The sequence below is a fragment of the Castanea sativa genome, chromosome 10 (assembly GCF_040712315.1).
Source record: "Castanea sativa cultivar Marrone di Chiusa Pesio chromosome 10, ASM4071231v1".
Classification (NCBI taxonomy): domain Eukaryota; kingdom Viridiplantae; phylum Streptophyta; class Magnoliopsida; order Fagales; family Fagaceae; genus Castanea; species Castanea sativa.
This window is the reverse complement of record NC_134022.1, coordinates 218,682-228,281: the sequence shown is the minus strand read 5'-3', so window position 1 is coordinate 228,281 and position 9,600 is coordinate 218,682. Positions and strand designations below refer to the sequence as shown.

At 41.7% G+C, this 9,600-nt stretch overlaps 1 pseudogene; it reads left to right on the top strand.

Moving 5' to 3' along the window:
- Window positions 1–639: 639 nt before the first annotated feature.
- On the top strand, window positions 640–3,939 carry LOC142611830 (disease resistance protein RPM1-like; annotated as a pseudogene).
- The last annotated feature ends 5,661 nt before the right edge of the window (window positions 3,940–9,600 follow it).

Genomic DNA, 9,600 nt, shown 5'->3' with positions numbered 1-9,600 from the left:
CCCGTCAATAAAGCCTAAGGCTCAAATACTTGCTCAGATCCCTTTACTCCCCACAATAATAATACAAAATTTAAACTTAAAACTAATCAAACTCTAACTAGGGAAATTTTATATATATATATATATATATATATATATATATATATATATATATATATATATATATATAATCATAATCTTCATACACCATGACTTAAAAAAATTATTGAATAGTTCTACCTCTCATTTAATGTCTATTTTATACAAATCATCAACCAATAAATATATGATAATATTAAAAAATGTTATAGACAAGATTATGAAAAATATGATAAAAATATTTATAAAAAAAAAACTCTTTATAATGTCTAGGGATTAAAATAGTATTTTATCTAAAAAATTATCATACGCAACGCGCGAGTCTACAACTAGCTTCATTAAAACCTATGTACACCAAGATAACATAATATTCTTTGAGTTTTTTCAAGTAGCCTGGAGCTCAAGTTAAATAAACATTGACCAATTTATCTATAGGGAAAAAAATATAGGAGAAAAAATCTATTTGGGCAACCTAACCGTTTCTCCTGTTACAATCTGATCCAGTTGGCCTCTTGGCACATAGTATAGAAGTAGAACCAAAGACGCAATTTTATGATTGAATAGTTATATTATATAAGAACTGCAGCTCAACATTCAGAAAGAAACCTCATCTCCAATTAGCCTTATTTTCAACCAAAGGAAAAAAAATCAGATAGAAATTTCATATCCAATCAGCCTTGTTTGAGAAAGAAAAAGCCAGTCTTGATTTTTGGAGTAAGAACAGGTACTCAAAACTCACAGAAAGATCATTTCCATTCAGCCTTGTTTTCAACCAAAGAAAAACAAAAAAGTAATCCTTGTTTCTTTGGAGTAACACACACAATGGCTGAAATTGTGGTAAATTTTGTAATGGACAAGTTGACCACCTTAATTCAAGAAGAGGTGCAACAGTTGAGGGGGGTGAAGGAAGAAGCTGTGTGGATCAAAGACAAACTGGAGCACATCAACGCCTTACTAATAGCTGCAGATGAAATGGAAGGCAGGAGTCCTGGACTTGACGTGTGGATTAAGCAACTAAGAGATGTGGCTTATGATATTGAAGATGCTATTGATGAATTCAGGCTTCTCACGCATCATCCTGACCATGAATCCCATGCTTTTCTTACAAGAAAATTTTCCACAATAAAGAATATTATAGCTCGCCATCAGATGGCTGCAGAAATACAACGCATCAATTCCAGAATCCAAAGTATCTCAGATGGACACGAGAGATTCCAGAGCGAAACTATAGATGCCAGGATTTCTCTTCAGACATGGGATGACCATCGACAGAATGCCCTTCTGATAGAAGAAGCTGATCTAGTGGGCATCGAAAATCCCAAAAAACAGCTGGTCAGCTGGCTAATCCTGGATGATACTGGACGAGAAGTGGTTTCCGTGGTTGGAATGGGGGGGTTGGGCAAGACCACCTTGGTAAAGAAAGTCTATGATGATGCACAAGTGAAGCTACAATTCAAATACCGGGCTTGGATAACTGTTTCTCAATCTCTTAAGATGGAAGAGCTACTAAAACACATGCTTCGGCAACTCTACCGGGTGAAGAGGAACCAGTTCCTCAAGAACTGGACAGCATGACCAACGATCAGCTAAGAACAAAAATCAACAGCTTTTTGCAGCATAAGACTAAAAGGTACCTGATTGTATTAGATGACTTGTGGCGTATAGAAGAGTGGGATGCAGTCAAATATGCATTTCCAAACATCAATAGCAGCCGAGTAATGCTAACAACACGCAATTCTGCCGTAGCCAATGCCTCTGTCATGGAGTTCCATGGTAACGTCTATTCTTTGAAACCTTTACCTCTTGAAGAGTCTCGGACTTTATTTTGCAGGAAGACTTTCGGAGAAAACTCTTGCCCCCCTTATTTGAATAATCTCACAGAAAGTATCCTCAAAAGATGTGAAGGATTGCCACTTGCAATTGTGGCAATTAGTGGTGTTTTGGCGACCAAGGACAGGGTAGATGAATGGGATATGATTAAACGTAGTCTTGGTGATGGACTTAAGGAAAATCCTAGACTCAGTAGTATGGACAAGATATTATCGCTCAGTTATAATGATTTACCTTACCATCTCAAGTCTTGTTTTCTGTACTTTAGCATCTTTCCTAAAAATCATGTCATTGACCAAATGAGGCTAATACGATTATGGATAGCAGAAGGATTTGTGAGAACAAAAAAAGGCATGACTTTGGAAGAAGTTGCAGAAGGCTACCTCTACGAGCTCTTGAACAGAAGCCTGATCCAAGTGGCTGGAACAACTAGTGAAGGGAGGATCAAAACATGCCGCGTCCACGACCTGCTACGTGAAATAATCATTTCCAAGGTAAGAGAACAAAACTTTGTAACAATAGCTCGGGGACAAAACACAGAGTGGCCTGAAAAAGTTCGTCGTTTGTCAATACATAAAACCATGCCAGATGTACTACAAAGCCAGAGCGTCTCTCATCTTCGTTCTTTGCACATGTTTTGGAGGGTAGATTCACTGTCTGAGACTTTAAAATCCCTTTCATTTCCCCTTGAGTTTAAGCTTCTTAATGTCTTAGATTTGCAAGGTGCACCTCTAGAGGTATTTCCAAAAGAGATCATCAAGTTGTTCCTTTTGAAATATCTAAGCTTGAGGAGCACAATGATAAAAATAATTCCACCCGGAATTGGGAATCTTCGGTACCTAGAGACATTGGATCTTAAACACACACGCATCACTGAATTGCCTGTTGAGAGCTTGAAGCTTCAAAAACTTCGCCATCTACTGGTGTATCGGTATGAAATACAATCTTATGCACAAATAAATTCCAAATATGGCTTCAAGGCCATGGCACAAATAGGATGTCTCCATTCCTTGCAAAAGCTCTGCTCTATAGAGGCTGATCATGGCAGCAATGTTGTATTGAGAGAACTTGGAAAGCTGGATCAACTGCGGAGGCTAGGCATTGTAAAGTTCAGAAGAGAACATGGGATTGCTCTGTGCACTTCCATTGAAATGCTAAAAAGGCTCCGTGCTTTGTCTATAACTTCGATAGAAGAGAACGAGGTCCTCGATCTTGGAAGCCTATCTTGCCCTCCACCATTTCTTCAGCGGCTATTCTTGTCAGGACGTTTGGAGAAGTTGCCGCACTGGATGTCTTCTCTTCATTGTCTGGCCAAGATATCCTTAAAGTGGAGTCAGTTAAGGGATGATCCACTTGAATATCTTCAAAATTTGCCCAATCTGGTACATCTTGAATTTCTACAGGTTTATGAGGGAGAGACGTTGCATTTTAATGCTGGTGGATTTCAGAGGCTTAAGGTTTTAAGCCTTGATAAATTGGATGGACTGAAGATGGTAATAGTAGAGAAGGGCGCAATGTCTTTCCTTGAAAAGTTAATCCTCCAGCGCTGCAAATTGTTGCACAGCCTGCCATCAGGTATCGAACACCTAAGCAAGCTGAAATCGCTGGAGTTTTACGACATGCCTAATGAGTTAATCATGACATTACGTCCAGACATCGATGGTGGGGACTATTGGAAGGTTCAACATGTACCTGAAATCAACTCTACCTATTGGAAAGATGGCGGTTGGGATGTCTTCTCATTATACACATCAATAGAGGGAGAGGGCTCAACCTCAGCACCCACAAGAAGCCTTGAACTTCCTCCTTATTGGAAATAGTAATTTCTGCTTGCTGTGCTTTGGGAATTTTATTATGTTGTATTACATATTACTCTGTAGACTTGGCCTAATTATCATGAACGAGCTTCTGCTCGTTGTTTTCCTTCTTGAATAATTGTAATGTGTCCCAGTGACCTGAGAATGTATTAATAAATGTTGCTAATTCCACTTCTTGTTTGCAACGACTATTGAAGTTGCAATCACAATTAAGTTAGTTGTGTGACACTGACAGATCAATCGATCTCTACATTTGTTTTTTCAAATTATATCAGACTAGCATATTCTGGTCAAAAGAAATCTGCTTATAAACTTAAAAATTGGCAGATATAAATACAAATTGATTGGCTTGAATTGGGTGTTGAGGAAGAGCTATGAATGTGAAATTTTTGTATTTAACAGCAAGAAAAAACACCTAGTCAGAATCGCCCTCCAGGATGACACGATCAAAACCAAGTTCTTTGGCATAGATAAGAGCCCTCCATGCTGCTAACACTTCCACCATCTCCACTGAAGTGGGTAGAGGAATAACTTGTGTTAGTGTAGCCATAACTAGACCGCAGTCGTTGCGGATGATGGAACCTAATCTTGCTTCATCACTCTCCTGGAAAACAGCTCCATCAAAATTGGCTTTGACCCATGCCGTAGGAGGTGGAAACCACTTGGTGATATTTCGGGTAGGCTGAGGTTTTGGAGGTGCTGTGTTGGCTTGTTGGAATTCTTAGAGGGCATCTCTTGCCATAGAATATATCAGTTTCAAGTCAACCACTACCTCACCTAATCTCAATTTATTTCGCCTGAACCATATCTGATATGCTACCATTGCAAACAAATCAGAGGGGTGGGACTTCTCCAAACACAAGTAAAAACATCTAGGAATGTTGAGCACTCCCTAGCATCCCTTTTCAGTAAACTAAAGTGCACAACCCATACCTTATTTAGCTTTGGGCACGACCAGAGGGCATGTAAAGTAGACTCCTGATTTGCTCCGCAAGCCTGGCAGGTGGGATTAATGAGAACTTTTCGCTTTACAAGGTTCACCCGGGTTGGCAGAGCATCCACATTTGAGCGCCACAACAGAGTTTTTGTTCTGTTTGGAGTCCTCAACTTCCACAGTCTCTTCCACGTGTTCCTGGACAGGGACATGTTTGATGATCCAACATTTGAGCTCAGCTCATCATCCACCAAGAGTCTATACCCTGCCTTCACCAAATATATCCCATCCACGATGCTTCGCCAACACAGCTTGTCTTCAACAGCATTGAGGCTTAAAGGAATTGATTTGATTAGTTTGGCTTCAAGGGGCAAGAAATTATTATCAACTGCATCATCAATCCAACATCTTCTCTCCATGTTAATCAAAACTGATAGCTGGGCATCACAGCCATAGAAAGTTTGTTGGGGGTCAAGGAGCTAGCAGTCCTTGTAAATGAGGATGTTTTTGCCATTTCCCACTCTCCATTGGGCTCCCTTTTTTATGATCTCTCTGCCTTTTAGGATACACTTCCAGGCAAAGGAACCCTTATCTTCCTTCGCATCAAAAATAGTACCATTTGGGAAAAATTTTGCTTTGAAAAACCTATGGAAGAGAGAGGACTTATCTTCTAACAATCTCCACACTTGTTTTTCCAACATTGCATCATTAAATTTCTGTAGTTCCTTGAAACCCATGCCTCCAGGGTCTTTTGGAAGACATAACGTGCTCCACTTTGACCAATGTATCTTCCTTTGGTTTCTGCAATGGCCCCACCAGAATTTCTGAATTGACTGCTCTTTGTCATTACATAAAGTGATGGGGAGTTTGAAGCAGCTCATGGCAAATGTTGGGATAGCCTGCACCACCGCCTTTAGCAACACTTCTCGCCTGGCTTGAGAAATGAGTTGTTCTTTCCAACATTGTAACTTAGCCCACACCCTCTCTTTGATAAACCTGAGACTTGCCTTCTTGTTTTTACCCATGAGGGTAGGAAGACCGAGGTATTTTCCGTATTGTTTGACCTCTTGAACCCCCAGGAGGCTTGTGATTTGCTCAATGGTTTCTATTGAAGCAAATTTGCTACAAAAGAGGGAGGTCTTAGACTTGTTTAACTGTTGGCCAGAGGCTCTTTCATAGTTACCTAAAAGCTCTAGGTTCTTGTGGTATTCAGTAGTTGTGGATCTGCAGAAGAGCAAACTGTCGTCAACAAAGAAGAGGTGAGTCAGCTGAGGACCATTCTTGCATATAGAAACCCCTCTGATTTGACCAACAGCCGCAGAGTGTTGAAGGAGGCTATGGAGATCTTCTGTGCAAAAAAGAAAGAGGTAAGGGGAGAGCGGATCCCCTTGTCTGATGCCTCTGGTTGGGTGGACAATTGGAGAGGGTTCCCCACTAATAGGGATTGAGTAACTAACTGAGGAGATGCATTATCATTAAGGCCACCCATCTGTCTGCAAAACCCATGCCCTTCACTATTTGCTCCAGATACTTCCACTCAACACGGTCGTATGCCTTACTAATGTCTAACTTCAAGGCCATGAAGCCCAATTTGCCTGTTTGGTGATGCTTCATATAGTGCAGTGTTTTGAAGGCCATTAGTATGTTGTCTGTGATCACCCTACTAGCTTGGAAGACACTTTGGTTTTCTGATACTACTGATGGGAGGATACCCTTGAGCCTATTTGCTAACACCTTAGATACCACCTTATAAATCACACTGCATAAGCTTATAGGGCGGAATTCAGAAATTCTTTCCGGGGATTTTACTTTTGGAATTAAAGCAATATGAGTAAGGTTTATTTCTCTAGGAATCTTACAGTTTTGCAAACAGTCTAAAACAGCTAAGTAGACATCATCACCCACAGTATTCCAAAAAGACTGATAAAAGAGTGGAGGCATACCTTCAGGGCCGGGGGCCGTAATGGGCTTCATCTGCTTAATGGCTATTTCCACTTCCTCTCTGGTGAAGTCCCTTAGTAGCATCGTATTCATAGAATCTGTTACCGAGGGTTGAACCTTTTTAAGGATGTTAGAAAAATCAGTTGGAGAGGAGGTAGAGAACAGAGACTGGTAGTACTCAACTGCAATATTTTTTATCTGGCTCTCCTCTGTACACCAAACATTCTAGGGATTTCTCAACCCTAGAATCCGATTTCTCTGAGATCTCTGGGAAGCTTTACCGTGGAAATAAGTAGTGTTCCTGTCTCTACATTTCAGGAAAAGTACTCGGGGCCTCTGTTGCCACATCTGACTTTCTTTATCAAGTATATCATTTAATTCCTTCTGGAGAGATTTTACCACCATTTGATCACCCCCTCTACTGTATCCAGTTCAGCTCTAGATAGGAGTTTCCTCTTCTCCTCAAGCATCTTCCTGACACTTCCAAAAGAGTCTTTGCTCCACTCAGTGAGCTTCACACCACAAGCTTGAACTTTCTCCACTACCATAGGCATTGTAGCCTTGAGAATAGAAGGACCCCAAGCACTTTTGACTGTGTCACTACAGCCCCTATCCCTAAGCCACATTTGTTCGAATTTAAAAGTACGATTAGGATTTGGATTGATACCTTCTAGCTTCACTATAATGGCTTAATAATCCGAAGAGTTGGAGTGGAAATGTTGGACTCTAGTGCCCAGGTTCAAGGAAAGCCATTGATTGTTGGCTACCGCTCGGTCAAGGCGTTCAAGCACAAAGCCACCTTGACGACGCCCTTTCCAAGTAAACTTTCTCCCTACATAACCCAAATCTTTCAACCCGAACTCATCTAATACTTCGCAAAAGGCTTCATTAGAGTTTCACTTCTTGGACCCAATCCACACTTCTCATGAGACCAGAGGATTTCGTTGAAATCCCTATCACACAACCACATCATCGTGGAGCTTTCCTGAAGGTGGCGGAGAAGAGCCTATGTGTCTTGTTTCTTGGCCGGATTCGTAAAACCGAAAATGCTAGTGAGCCGCCATTTATTATCTGGAGAATCCCTAACCACGGCATCGATGTGATTCGGCGACGATGAAGTTACTAAAATCTTAAGTGAGTTCTTCCAAAACAGAGCCAGGCACCCCAATCTATTGACTTGGGAAGTGACCCAATATTGATCAAAACCCAGCTCTACACACAAACTGATCAGCCTATCTTCACCCGCCCACGTCTCAGCTAGGAAGAGGGCGATGGGATCTTGTGCCCGAATGAAACTCTCGAGCTCGTGAACGGGGCGTCGGTTCCCAAGCCCACGCATGTTCCAAAATAGTAGACTCATTGAGATTGGCAAGGCTGCCGACCAGCCACCGCCGTTTGGGGAGAAGATGTTGGGAGGTCATCGTCTATGGTTGCTAAACGTTTCAAAGGGTTTGAATCTTCTAGGTTTGGTAATGTTCCACGTTTGCCTAGAGAGGTCACTAATAGCTTGTCATCTGGCGTGAGATTGGGCCGTTGCATCCGAACCCATTTCCTTTCACTAACAAATTCCAAGGGGTCCTAGGTCGGGGAGATATTTGAAATATCTTTGAGTGGACTTGCGTTGATGGGCTTAGCGGGCTTGCTTTTAGGGGATGCAACTTTGGAGGTGATTGGCCCAGCGTGTCGAGAAGGGCTTTTATTCGAATGAAAGGCAGTTGAAATATTTTGTGTGGGAGCCACTTTGTCAAAATAGTGAATATTGCTGTCAATTTCAGCAATTAATTGATCAAACGTAATAGGTTGGGTAGGCTTCAGTGGGGGATCCAATAGGGAGCTCCGAAAAGACTGAATTGGAAGCTGTCACTTCTGCAGAGTTTTTAGAGGCGAGGTTCACGTTATGTTCCAAATTTTTTAGCTGCAAGTTTGGTGGGGATTCGCAAGTCGTCGCTGTTGGAGGATTCCAGGACTGGTACTGAGCTCCAGTCTGATCCTAACCATGTTTTCGAGCTTTCTTGTGGGAGTAAAAACTTGGAATCGCGAGGAAGCCCTTTCTGGAGACCGTGAAATGAGCTGCTCTCAACTAGGGGCCAAAATGTTGTTCCTCCTTGCTAAGTGATCCTTCGCTCTCTATCCATTTTTCACAATCCTTATCAGGGTGGGTGAGGCATCCGCACCAATAACACACATTTGGGAGGTGTTCATACTTAAAAAAGACCCAATGAACCTTGTCATTGTCAAGGGTGATAAGCCGATCACGAAACAGGGATAGGGAGATGTTTAAAGCCACACGTACATGAATAAAGCTACCTCCATCACACTCATTCAGGGTCATAGGTTAAATAATATTGCCCATTGCCTCACAAATCTGTTCAGCCACTTCTCTGTTTCTAAAGTGTAATGGGATGTCTTGAACCTGTACCCAAAATGCCATTGTGGTCAAGGCTGAGCTATTAATCACTGGCGAGTTATTGAATCTCGATACCACCATGATGTGTTTGTCGAAATTCCAAGGCTCTGCTGCTAGGATTCGGTCGACGTCTTCTTTGGAGTCAAAGGAAAAAAGAATCAGGTGGTCGCCAATGAATTTCATCCTAAACCCTGTTTTTGTTCTCCACTGGGGGTTGAAGGTGTTTGCAATGGCGTCCAGATTTATAGGGTGTTTTGTTAGAAATCTGGCCACCATAGAAAACTCTATGTTGGCTTGGTCAGACTTCAAAGCCAAGCCTGGACCTTCCTTCTCTGATAATGAGAGGGATTTCCAATGGCTTGACAAATCCTCCATTTTGGATTCGAAAGGAGAGGAAAAGAGGGGAGAAGAAAAGTGTTTCCCTGTGGCCCCAAAGAAACAACCTAGCTAGCCTGAGAATAACAATGTTATTCACAGGGACGAAAGCTCCTCAGAAAAGGAATCGCATTGCTACCAGACAGGAAGAGGATTTCAGAGAAAACCCCTCACTGGAACAAGCAACCTTGATACAAACTCATATAAGACCTAATTTT